The sequence below is a fragment of the Eucalyptus grandis genome, chromosome 7 (genome assembly GCF_016545825.1).
Source record: "Eucalyptus grandis isolate ANBG69807.140 chromosome 7, ASM1654582v1, whole genome shotgun sequence".
Lineage (NCBI taxonomy): Eukaryota > Viridiplantae > Streptophyta > Magnoliopsida > Myrtales > Myrtaceae > Eucalyptus > Eucalyptus grandis.
This window is the reverse complement of record NC_052618.1, coordinates 10,782,300-10,795,202: the sequence shown is the minus strand read 5'-3', so window position 1 is coordinate 10,795,202 and position 12,903 is coordinate 10,782,300. Positions and strand designations below refer to the sequence as shown.

At 37.0% G+C, this 12,903-nt stretch overlaps 1 non-coding gene across 1 annotated transcript; it reads left to right on the top strand.

The window, feature by feature from the left end:
* The first annotated feature begins 7,346 nt into the window (after positions 1 to 7,346).
* Positions 7,347 to 12,330, top strand: LOC104452739. Its single transcript, XR_005553140.1, has 6 exons — positions 7,347 to 7,551; positions 8,285 to 9,030; positions 9,135 to 9,224; positions 11,311 to 11,376; positions 11,432 to 12,075; positions 12,188 to 12,330. It is a non-coding gene; the product is annotated as an uncharacterized LOC104452739 (transcript).
* Positions 12,331 to 12,903: the final 573 nt, after the last annotated feature.

Here is a 12,903-nt window from a genome sequence, read left to right as displayed (position 1 = left end):
AATATTGTAAACATATGAGAGAAAAACACTGGTTTTTCTTACTTCTATATTTCTTTGATTACCCTTCCTTGATTTCTCTCCTGTCGAGCCTACCTTCCCTGTCACGAAGAATTGCTTATATTTTTTCTCTCTTCTCACTAATAGATTTCCTAAAATACCCTTATTTTTTTTATACACACCTATTTCATACATAATTAACTAATTATGTGCATGCTGGTATAGCAAATCTTAACTCGAGCTGTAGATAAAGTTAATTATCTTATAATTTTATAATAATTTTTATGCAATATTGATTAATGCGTGTCATTATAATTATCAAATAGTCAACAATAATGAGAACTATAATATATTATTAGCTTCATGAAACAATCGATTTGTATAATATCCATTTAAAATATCCATCTAATATCAATTACTAATGCTCATAGAAAATACCATAAATTACTATGATGTGTATTTAACTTGACAATTTTAAATTGACTATATTCATTGTTGATTAAAAATATTATTTAACTGCACATAATATAATCTACAGTAGTTTACTATAGGATTGCTCAAACTTAGCAATTTAGTAATTATTTATATAAATTATAGTCCTTAATTTTCAAAGTATTATTTAACAACACCATAATAATCAGTTACATAATGAATCTACTTTATCATAATTTGAACATCACTAAATGAAAGATGGAATTAGCATTCTCATGGAACGCTGGTGGTGCATGTATTTGTACATTTCGTTAAACATCAATTTATGTAATTATAATTCTTGTTAAATTTAGCAATCAGTGGTCAAACGACCAAAATTTGAGTAGAAAGTATCGAAAATTTTAAATTTTGCTACCTCTCATCTCTCAAACGAAAAATCAAAAAAAATAAAATTGCCACTTTCTGCCAAATCTTTCAGCAAGCAGAAAATAGGCGTAGCCAGCAAGCAAATCCCGTCAAAATAGTCAATGGATGAAGATTGAAAAATATCGAAATGCTGTCTTTCAACGTCATGCATAGACCAAAAAAAAAAAAAACGTCATGCATGATTCCACCTTGACAGGACCTGTCCTAGGAAAGTCGCTAACATTTGATCTAGGATATTTGAACGGAAAATATTAAGTTTGGCGTCAATGCATTGACCACGTTTGATGTGATGGTTTTTTTTTTAAAATCATCGGCTCCTCGATGATAATTATGTTTTTGGTGAGGAATAATAGCATAGCGTCCATATTCACGGCACTATTTTTTTCATGAAAAAGAGAAAAAAAAAAAACTTCAAATTTTCAACATTTGACTTGCATAAAATAAATTTGACTATTTCATCATTTCATTTCTTTTTCTTTCTTTTTCCAAAGGGCAAACTCCCCTAAAGCTAGCGCAACTTGAGCTTGTTGAAACTGGCGAGGTGAAGCCTTGCCTAAGGCTAGCTTAACTTGACTCATTGGAATCCGGCAAGTTCAATTCATGTTTGACCTTGGACAAGCTCATCCCTCACCTATAGCTGATCCTTAGTTGAGAAAGAAAGAAAAAAAGAAAAAAAATTTCAAGCATTTTGATAATTTTCCTCAAAAAGATTGATCGGATTTTCTATACTAAATGATGGAAAATATTTTCTAATTATTTTCAAGTTTATGCCAAACACCAAAAAAATATTATCATTTTTTTTGAAATTTTTCACGTGAAACAACGAAGCCCAAATCCTATGTTTAATAACAAAACAAATATATATATTTTATGCTATATTATATATATTTTTGCATTTTTTGAATAGGTGCGGAACATGTTGCACATTCGTAGTAAGTTTGCTCGTGTATCACATGATCTCCATGTTAGTTACGAATGGGGAGTAAAGATTTATCCACCATTGATTTGAGGATTGGGCAGCCAAGGCCCTATCAACTTGATGTATGCAAATTTGTTTTTTGCCCTAAAAAAAAGGATGTGGAGAGAGTGATCAATGCGATTGCATCACATCTGTTATGGAATGTTTCAATTCTAGTAACTAATGCAACACCAATTTTAAAGACACATACAGCAAGAACTCTCTATACGGGGTTCTGGAGGCCAAAAAAAAAAAACAATTACTGCTCTCGACCAATTCCGAAAACACATGCTTCAATTTTCGAGAATCAAGGGATGCAAAATTAGGTGCAAATTACACCTACCTCCAATTGCCTTTCTTGCTCTAGATGAATTTTGCTATGTAAATTCGATGCCGACACACGGAGGTTCACATACTTATAACCATTTGTAATTTCAATTTTATTAGGTCCATTATGGGGGTAAAAAATAAGTGATGCGTTTTTCATCAGTTGATCAACACGTAGAAGAATTTGATTAAAAAATCAGCTGTAGTGATACATGAGTAAATCAAACTGTCCAAACGATAACCCTCAGTACACAAATAATCATCATCACGTGAAATTCTTTCCTCTTCCACAAGAATCCCTTAAGGTAAGTCAATTTGAAGCAGATATGAAAAGTACTTACGGCTCAAATTAAATACAAACCATAGAAACTTACTATACAAGCTTTTCACAATGCAGCAACAACCATTATTCTATCCTTGATCTTTTTTGTCACTCAAAAAGCTCTTGGAAAGGCAAAAAGGCAAGTTAGGGTCTAGAGAGAGAGAGAGAGAGAGAAAGAGAGAGTTTCCAAGGGGGGAACCAAATCGCCAGCAAATACAAACAATAGAAAAAAAAATCCTCCTTTTCCATTATATAAAGTACCCTTTTTTGTCCACTTTTTTCATACATAATTACCTAATTATGCGCATACTGTCATAACGTATCTTAACCCTAGCTGCAAATAATGTTAATTATCTTACGATATTATAATAATTTTTATGCAATTTTGATTAATAGGTGTCATTATAATTATCAAATAGTCAGTAATAATGAGAATTATAATATGTCCATGTAACATCAATTAAGATATCCATCAACCAGTTCATGAAACAATTGATTAGTACAATATCCATTTAAAATATCCATCTGGTATCAATTACTTATATTCATAAAGAATTCCATAAATTACTATAATGTGTATTTAATTTGAAAATATTAAATTGACCCGAATTATATTCATCATTGATTATAAAATATTATTTAACTGCACATAATAGAATCTATAACGGTTTACTATTGGATTGGTCAAACTTAGAAATTTAGTAATTATTTATATAATTTATAGTCATTAATCTTAAAAGTATTGTTTAACAACACCATGATAGTCAGTTATATAATGAATATACTTTATCATAATATTAGCATCAATAAATGAAAGATTGAATTAGCATTCCCATGGAATGCTAGTGGCACGCACATATGTACATTTCATCAAACATCGGTATCTATAATTATAATACTTCTTACATTTAGTAACTAGTGGATGGTCGACCAAAATCCAAGTAGAAAGTACCGAAAATTTTAAATTTTCCTACCTCTCATCTCTCGAATGACAAAATCAAAATTTTTTTTTTTCCATTTTCCATCAAAGTTTTCAGCCCGTTTTCCATTTTTCTTTATTCCAAAAAATATACTAAAAAGCAGAAAATAGGCGTAGCCAGCAAACAAAATCCCTTTAAAATAGTCAATGGTTGAAGATTGAATAATATTGAAATGTTGTCTTTCAATGTCATGCGTGATTCCACCTCGACAGGACTTGTCCTAGGAAAGTTGCTACATTGAAGATATTTGAACGGAAAATCCTATGTTTGGCGTCAATGCATTGACCGCGTGTGTACTTCTCCATTATTGATACGATGTTTTGTTTTTTTTTTTTTAAATCATTGACCCGTCGATGATAATTATATTTTTGGTGAGAAATGATATCTAGCATGCATATTCACGGCTGTATTTATTTTGCGGAAAAGAGAGAAAGAACTCCAATTTTTTGACAATTGATTTGATTAAAATAAACTAGTTAAGGAAAATATTTTTCGTAAATGAAAAAAAAAAAAAATTCTTCAATAGTGAGGAAAATGATTTTCAACTTTCAAAAAGAGGATATCACTTTCCCTCCTCTTTCTCTGAACCAAACCAAGCACCTTCATATTCATGCACTCCTTTTAATTATATTTTTAATATTGTTTTTTTTTTTAAACGTATTCAATTATTTCATTACTTTTTTTTTCTGTTTCTTTCTTTTCTTTATTCTTCGATCGATCATTGGCCACAAGTGGAGGACAAGCTCCCCTAAGGCCAGCACGGCTTGAGCTCATTGAAAGGTGAAGCCTCACCTAAAGTTGGCTCGACTTGACTCGTTGGAATTTGGTAAGCTCAATTTTTGCTAGCCTTGGGCGAGCTCATCCCTCGCCTGTGGCAGATCCTTGGTTGAGAAATAAAGAGAGAAAAAAAAAAAAGAAACAAAAAAATAAAATAGAAATTTCAAGCATTTTAATAATTTTCCTTGGGAAAGATTGATCGAATTTTCTATACTAAATGACGGAAAGTATTTTCTAGTTATTTTTAGGTTTCAACCAAATACTAGAAAAATATTATCATTTTCTTTGAAATTTTTTTGCGAAACAATTAAGCCCAAATCCAATGTGTAATAACAAAATAAATATATATTTTTATGCTATAATATATATTTTTGCATTTTTTGAATAGGTGCGGAACATGTTCCACAATTGTAGTAAGTTTGCTCGCGTATCACATGATGTACGTGTTTATTACGATTTACGAATAAGGAGTAAAGATGCTTAGAAGGATGCTTTTGTAACAAGAATTTCAGAAAAGCGGCTCTCTTTCATCCACCATTGATTGGAGGATTGGGCAGTCCAAGCCCTATCAACTTGATGTATGCAATTTTGTTTTTTCCCTACAAAAAAATTGATGTGAAGAGAGCGATCAACGCGGTTGCGTCACATCTGTTATGGAATGTTTTGATTCTAGTAACTAATGCAACACCAATTTCAAAGAAATATGTAGCAAGAGCTCTCTTAATATGGTGTTCCAAAGGCCAAAAAAAAAAAAAAAAAAAAAAGATTTACTGCTCCCGAGCAATTTCGAAGACACATACCAAGGGATGCAAAATTAGGTGCAAATTACAACTACTTATGATTGCCTTTCTTGCTCTCGAGAAATTTTGTGATGTAAATTTGATGCTAACAGACGAAGGCTCATTGACTTACAACCATTTGTAATTTGGATTTTATTAGGTCCATTATAGGGGTTAAAAATAAGTCACGCACTTTTGTTAGTTGATCCACGTGTGGAAGAATTCGATTAAAAAATCGATATACATGAGTAAATCAAACCGTCCAGATGATAATCCTCAGTACACAAATAACCATCATCACGTGAGATTCTTTCCTCTTCCACAAGAATCCCATAAGGTATGTCAATTTGAAGCAATATGGAAAGTACTTACGGCTCAAATCGAATACAAACCATAAAAACTTGCCACGCAAGCTTTTCACGTTGTAGCAACAACCATTATTCTATCCTTAATCTTTTTTCTCACTCAAAAAAGCTCTTGGAAAGCCAAAAGGCAAGTTAGGGTCTAGAGAGAGAGAGAGAGGGACTTTCCAAAGAGGGAACCAAATCTCCAGCAAATACAAACAACAGAAGAAAAAAAAAATCCCCCTTTTCCATTATATAAATTCAAAAAATTGAATCAAAATAAGTCTTTAAACTACTTCATCCGGATTATGTGTGGACCTCGGCATCTCTAGATGTAAAACGTCAAAGCTGCGGATAGACTCGAAAAATATAAATTGAAAGATGGAGACATGTGAATATCGGTATATTAAAATAAAAAGCACAATCTCGTTAATCTGTTCATGGTATATTCATTGAATAAGCAGGATGACCTTAGTGGATGTCGAGAAATACCCTACTTTTCGGTGAGAGGAACCCGGAACTCCAAGAATCCGATAAGACATGTCGATTTGAAGTGGATGCAGAAAGCACTAACAGTCCAAATCGGATACAGACTCTGGAAAACTTGCTACGCAAGCTTCTCAACAATGCATGCCACACGACTAATCCATCTCCTCACTCCAAAAGCCCACCAAAAGGCCAAAAGGCAAGTTAGGGTTTAGAGATAGAGATAGAGATAAGAGATAGAGATAAGGATAGAGATAGGTAGAGAGAGAGGGGGCTTTCCAAAGAGGGAACCAAATCGTCATCAAGTAAATAAATTAATAAAAAAAAATCCTCTCTTTTTTCCTTAATGTAAATTCAAAAAAAAAAAAAAAAAAAAAATTAACAGGAAGAGAGAGAGAGAGAGAAAGGGAGAGGAAAAGAAAGGGTCGGTCACCTTCCCACGGGGCAGATTTTAGAGGCCAACATTCCTTATTTCCTTCTCCCCCCTCTCTCTCTCTCTCTCCACTCCTCTTCCCTCTCTTATTCGCCCAGCTATCAAAATCCTCCCCCTTCCCTCTCTCTCTAGACTTCCCCAAAGCACTCCCACACAGAAGCCTCCTCTCTCCCTCGCCCTTTCTCTCTCTATCTCTTCTGGGTTTGAATCTCGTTGGCGTTTCTCGTGGTTCCGCCATTGGCGATTGGGGCCTGTTCTTCTGCGCAGAGAAGCTCGCTCCGCTCCGCCGCTGTGGGAGGAAGCGAGATATAGCCGCGGCGCCAGTTTCGGGGTGTCGTCGTCGGCCGGCGGCGGCGGTGTGCGGCGGCGGCGGGCGGCGGCGTTTTCTCGGGCTCGGGCTCGGGCTTTGTCCGCGTTTCCCAATCCGTTCGTTCGGGTTGGGCGTGGGGGGCGCTTCTTCCTCAATCCCCTTCTCCTTGGGCTCTCGATAAGTTCTTTCCTCTGTCGCTTTCGCTCTCCTGCCCCTCTCTGCGCGGAGTGCAAACCCTAGCTTTTTCTCGGGGCGGTTCTCGGTCCCGCTAATTTTTTTGGGGGCGATTCTTAGGGTTCGTTTCTCTGGTTCGTTTCGGGTTGGTTGGTTGGTCGGGAATCGATTGGGTTCTTCGGTGGATTAATCGCAGTGGGAGTTCTCGTGTCAATTCGAACGCTTCTCTTGGGCGAATTAGCCTCGTTGGATAAATTTGCTTCTTGTCCCCGTTCTTCACCGACATTGGCCGTTGATAAATAACCTTTCTTGGGCACCATCGTTTTGTTGCTTCTCGGCATTCGTTCATTGATAGGTTTTTTCTCTGGTTTGGAGTTTAGGGCTGTTCGACTGCGGGGTAATTGTGTATAGTGTACAGAGAGAGAGAGGGCAAGAAAGAAAGGCCGGGTAGTCTGCAGCGAGCAGTTTTGGGCGAGCCTGAGGGTTGGAAGTTGCGGGGACGATTGGTGCTGACTGTTTCGGGAGGGTCTTCCATTGAAGGTCCGTGGAGTTTATTGCCGACTGAAAGTGGAATTTTGGGGGTTCTGGCTGGATTGGGGAGGTTTCCGACAGTTTTGTAGGACACTGAGGAGATTTTTAGAAGGAAAGGAATCTTGATCGCGGTTCTTGGTATTGTCAATGATCATGTTATTTAATAATGATGGATAGGAGTGAGCCTTCTTTAGTTCCAGAATGGTTGAAGAGCGGTGGAAGCCTCTCTGGAGGTGGCAGTAGACAGCAACAATCTTCATCTTCTTTGCGCTCAGGTACCTTTTTCATTAAATGGCACGTGTCTTTGTTTTTGACATCTGGTGTTGCTGGAAATATCATATTTAGTTGTTTAAGTTTATTGGGAGGAAGGTAATTGTAGTTAAGACTTATGAAGCATGATACATGAGATGGCATGCGAAAGTTCTTATTGATGTGAGTGTAGGAGAGGATGGCAAATCTACCTACGGAAATCATTTGTTGGGATAAAATAAGGAGGGAAGTTAACCAAGTTTCGAGCTTTGAAGCATGATAGTTGAGATGGCATGTAGAAGTTTTTAAGGATGCAGACATAAGATTATTGGAGTTATCCGTTTTGCTATTGTACTGTCATGTTGCTACTCTGCAACACAATTAAAGATGATCTATCCATTACTTTGTAACCTTTTGAGTATAATCCTTTTGTTTTCTTTTTGTGGCAAAAGTAATTTAGTTTCTGTAGATTCATATGAGAAATAAAGGTGTGCAGGAGCTGTATTATATTTTAACGTTTTGATGTGTATATGCAATTAACCCTTGTTTTGTGTAGCCTTGTTTGTTAATATACTTCCCTTAGGTTTTGCATTTAGTTGAGGTAGAGTTTGTATGAATATAGCAGTAGTGCAGATTGTGAGCTGGGTTTGCTTGGATATGTATGGCCTCTCCAAGTTACTGTATAGTCTCCGCTGAAGCTATTATTTGGCTTTACGTTAATGGATAACTTATATGATTATTTTATTTTTCCTTTGATAGATGATCGTTCTGCGAATAAGAACGTGAGAAATAGGTCTTCTTTAAGCAGTGGAATTCAGGTGTCTGATCGAACCACTTCTTCTTATTTTCGTCGGAGCTCCAATAGTAAGGGATCAACACACTCACGATCTTTCAGCAGTAGTAGAACTCATCGGGATGAAGCTTTGGAAGATTTATATGAACTCCCTCACAATGACAAGCCATTCTTTGGTTTACAGAAGAATCGAGATTATACTGATCCTGTAGGTAGTTTGCTGCTGGGTAAGTTGGACAAGGATGTGCTACGGCGTTCACAGTCTATGAATGGCAGGAGACAGGAAGAGACCTTGCGTAGTCCAGTGGCTGGTGATATTAGTAATGCGAGAAATGGGGGCCGCAGCATCACTAGTGGTTTGCTTACAAAAGGCAGAGATACAAGTAGCACCACTGAAGCTGCATTGGGACAGGACTTTCCCTTTCTTGGAACTGAAGAGAGGCAAAGAGTTTCTGAAGTAGCAAGAGTACCTTCTGTGGGATCTTTTGCTACCTTTCAGAGGCCTTCAAGTGCTAATTCAGACAAAACTAGTGCAGATGGGTGGACGGTTTTGGCAGAGGTGCCTGGAGTGGTTGGAAACAATAATGCAACTGGTTTGCCGTCTCCGCAAACTGTACCTGGAAGCTCGGCTATTTTAGGTCAAAATATGAATGGCCTTAAAATGTCAGAGGCTGTTGCCCAAAGTCCCTCTCGTGCTCGCACACCTCCTCAGGTAAATATAGTCCCCTGTTGGATTTTATAATGTTCATCTATATCTATCATGCTGTATTTGAACATATAGATGGGTTTCTAGGTTGATAACTTTAGAATTTGCAGTTGTCTGTTGATAGTCAGAGGCTTGAAGAGTTGGCCATCAAACAATCAAGGCAACTGATCCCTGTGACACCATCCATGCCCAAATCTCAGGTAATGTTTCTAATTTCATGACTGTATTCTGGGTTATAGAGGTTCTAACCTATTAGATGCGTAGGTGGAATCGATTAGACTGCTTCATATCCCAATTAAAACTATTTGAAATGCAGTTTTGAGACAACATAAAAAGTGATATTCGTCGTTATGTGCCCGTAAAATTGTGATATAATTTTTCATAATAATTTCACCGATGCTTCACTTTGTCCAAAGCAAGACTCTAAAGCCCATATATACTTGGCTTTCACCTCAATATCTGACAGAAATCAACCTGTTATCCATTAAACTGTGCCTCTTTGTATTGCGCTTCTCTTTTAGGATCTCATTATTGTGTATCACCACTGTCCTTGCTTTTGTTCTTCTAATAACTCTAAATGTTACATTATGTTGTTGATTTGGGCTGACTTGCTATGCTTCACCTTCAGAAATCAAACAAAGTTGGATGTCTCATTCTGCTTTTTTGGTAGTTTTAACTTTGGGTCATGAAAATGGAAGAATTGTTTGGTCCCATTATCTGGATGGACAAATTCCCATTACGAGCTCCATATTTTTGATCTGGTCGACACAAATAGATCCTCGATAGTAACCCCATGGAGCTGGAGCTTCTAGTGTTAGGCATTTCTTAGCTTTGAATATGGTATAATTTTACATTTATTAACTGCTTAATGGAATCATAAGAAAAATTGTAAGTTGATAATGCCAGAGCATGTGCTTTTGGTCAGACAAGTTTGCAAATGCTGAAAAGTAATGCCTATGAAAACACTTGCTCCCCTTCAACATAGTAAATTGTCCAAAAAATATTTTCATGAGCCATTATCCAACTTATAAATAGATCTGTACCTTATCTTGTGCTTGCAACTTGTGGTACCCCATTCCATGGCCTAAAATTACCATGACTTAAGCCAATAATCTCCACTCTTAATTGCTCAGGTTGAAATACTTGTTTGGTCTGAGATTGATTGCATTGTGAATGTGTTTAATCGTGGGATTAGCCTATTAGGACTAGTAGGTCAGCCTGTCTAGACCAAGTTTTTTAATTATATAATGGGGTTGTAAGAGAGCTTTATGTTTGCGTAAAAATTTGTTGCATAATTTGGCTGTTTAGTATTATTATAAGTGTGGCATGTACTCTGCAAGTTCCACCAGATAAAAGTGTGGCTTTATGTGACTTTTATAGAGTTTTTCTATGAGTTCCATTGCATTATTGCTGACAATGTTGGGAGCCCATATGTTTAACAACAAATTATGCAAGTTATTTTCCCCTCTATGGGGCATCGTAAGAATAGCGATCACAGTTTGTTATTTGCATTTTCATTTTCATGCTGTGAATGAAAATTCTTCATTTCGTTTATTCTGGTTGGTTAAATGTATGGAGCACTCTTCTGGTCTGGATGCCCTCTTCTTCAGGGTGGCATGTCATTTTTCTTCTGTTCTACATTCTACACCTTCTGGAAAACTAATAATGCGCCACTTTTTTCCTCACACTGTCTTGAACAAGCTGTTTGTGAGGCAGTGTAATAAGTCATAGAGAACTGACCATCCTTATATTGAGATTGTTTTGATTTTCTGTGTATGCTTGAGCTTACAAATGTAGATGTAGTGCATTCGCAATTTGATGGAGAGAATGAAATTTCCTGTTTTGAATTCTTAATTGCAAGAGTTAATGATGCCCTTTTAATACTTACAGTTTCTCAGTTACCTTTGATGAGGTCAGAGGGAGCCGTGAGACAGTCCCATGTGCATGCATGTCATAGAGACATTTGCATTTTTGTATTTTGTTGTCCAAACGAATTATTTTTATTTCTCCGGAGAAGTTTGATGGAAGTCTTTTGTTGTTTTTTGGGGGTATTTTCTCCGGAGAAGTTTGATGGAAGTCTTTTGTTGTTTTTTGGGGTGGGTATAAGAACTATTTTTCTTTCCCTGAAGAAGTTTGATGGAACAAATTTCGGAATAGTGAGTTCTGAATCTGAATAGATAGTGGTGGCAGCTGATTTGTTCTATTAAAAATTAGATGTGTCTTGCCATGTTTGATGGTCAATTTTAATTTAATTGTGTTCTTGATGTTTTCTCATATTTCTTCCAGTTGCTTAGTTCGATGGAGAAATCAAAAACAAGAGCCGCACAGCAGACTACTAAGTTCTCCCCCTACGCCCTATGGGAATCAGCCTATGCGTGGTGGGCCTGCAAGAGTGGATGTTGGGAAGAACTCTAATCTAGGAAAGTTGCAAGTTCTGAAACCATCAGGGGATCTGAATGGTCTCTCTTCAACAGTGAATGAAAACCTGGTTTCCCCAAATGGAGTCAAAGTTCCACGTAGCCCCCTAAATCTGGCACCATCATCTGTTGGTTCTCACTCTAAGAATTCTGTCAGCAACCAGAACTTGGGAGGTTCTGAGCGTAAGCCAGCTACATCATTGGTGACTTTAGAGAAGAGACCATCTTTGCAGACTCAAAGCCGTAATGACTTCTTCAATCTCATAAAGCAGAAATCTTCTACGAGCATCAATACTAGAACTGATACTACTAGTACTGTATCAGTTTCTGATCAGGAAAATCAGAGCTTTTGAGCGCTGAGGCTGGCACTGATTCTATCTCTTTGGAAACTAAGCATCAAAGTTCTTCAGTTATCTCTGTTTCAGACTTTCCAACTGAGCACGCCAGAGAGATAGTTGAAAATGGTGATGCATGTGACTGTACTTTGGGTTTGATCAGAAATGGAGAGGAGCATTTAAACTATCCAAATGAGGAAGAGTTTGCATTTTTGCGTTCTCTTGGGTGGGAGGAGGGTGCTGCAGATGGAGATGATGAAGGCCTTACTGAGGAGGAAATAAGTGCATTTTATGAAGAGGTGGGCATCTCTTTTTTCAAAAAACTAGCGCAATAAATATATGTATTATAATTCACTATATGCTTGTCTCATTTAATGGACATCTGACTTGTGACATTTGATGTTAATGTAGTATATGAAATCGAGGCCATCGTCCCAACTGCTTGAGGACCAGCAAAAATTTCTCCACCTGAACATGAACGGAAAGATCTGCATTGAGTCATTTGGATTGAGCTCTGCTGGGTCTCACGTGCGATCTTGATCTGCCAAGTGCAGCAGTGAAGTCCGAGGTTGTGATTAATTGTTTAAAGCTGATTATAATCTTTAATTATTTCAATGGATGAAAATCCAATCTAATATTTTGAAGGAGGTGGGGATGTGGCTATCTTTGCTTGGGAGGGAGTGGGAATAAGCTGAAGATGTGTGATCTTCGAATTAGCTTGTCATGTGCTCTGCCTGCCTTTTCAGAGGTTGCTGTAGGAATAGCTGAGGGACATATAGGGAAAAGGGGAAAGAAAAGGAAAATGCTTCTTTCTTTAATATATTTGCTTTTGGATTTGGTCTTTTTTGTGAGATTAGGCAATTGACAAATAGCTCACGGTTTTTGGTCATCTGATTAAAGGAATAGAAAGATGAGATAGTTTTTTTGGCATCTTGTTCTCTGGGCTGTCTTTATTTTCTCCTGCTGCGATTTCTTAGCTTTCTATTGATGTGAGTGAAAAGTCATTCATTTATACCGTTAAGCATGGGAATTAGATTGAGGCTTCTGTTTCTCTGGTTCTGGTGAAGCTGCTGGAAAAAGTACCTCCTTGCCTAAGCTCTGTGCCTTGTTGTAGGGCTTTTCCCTGT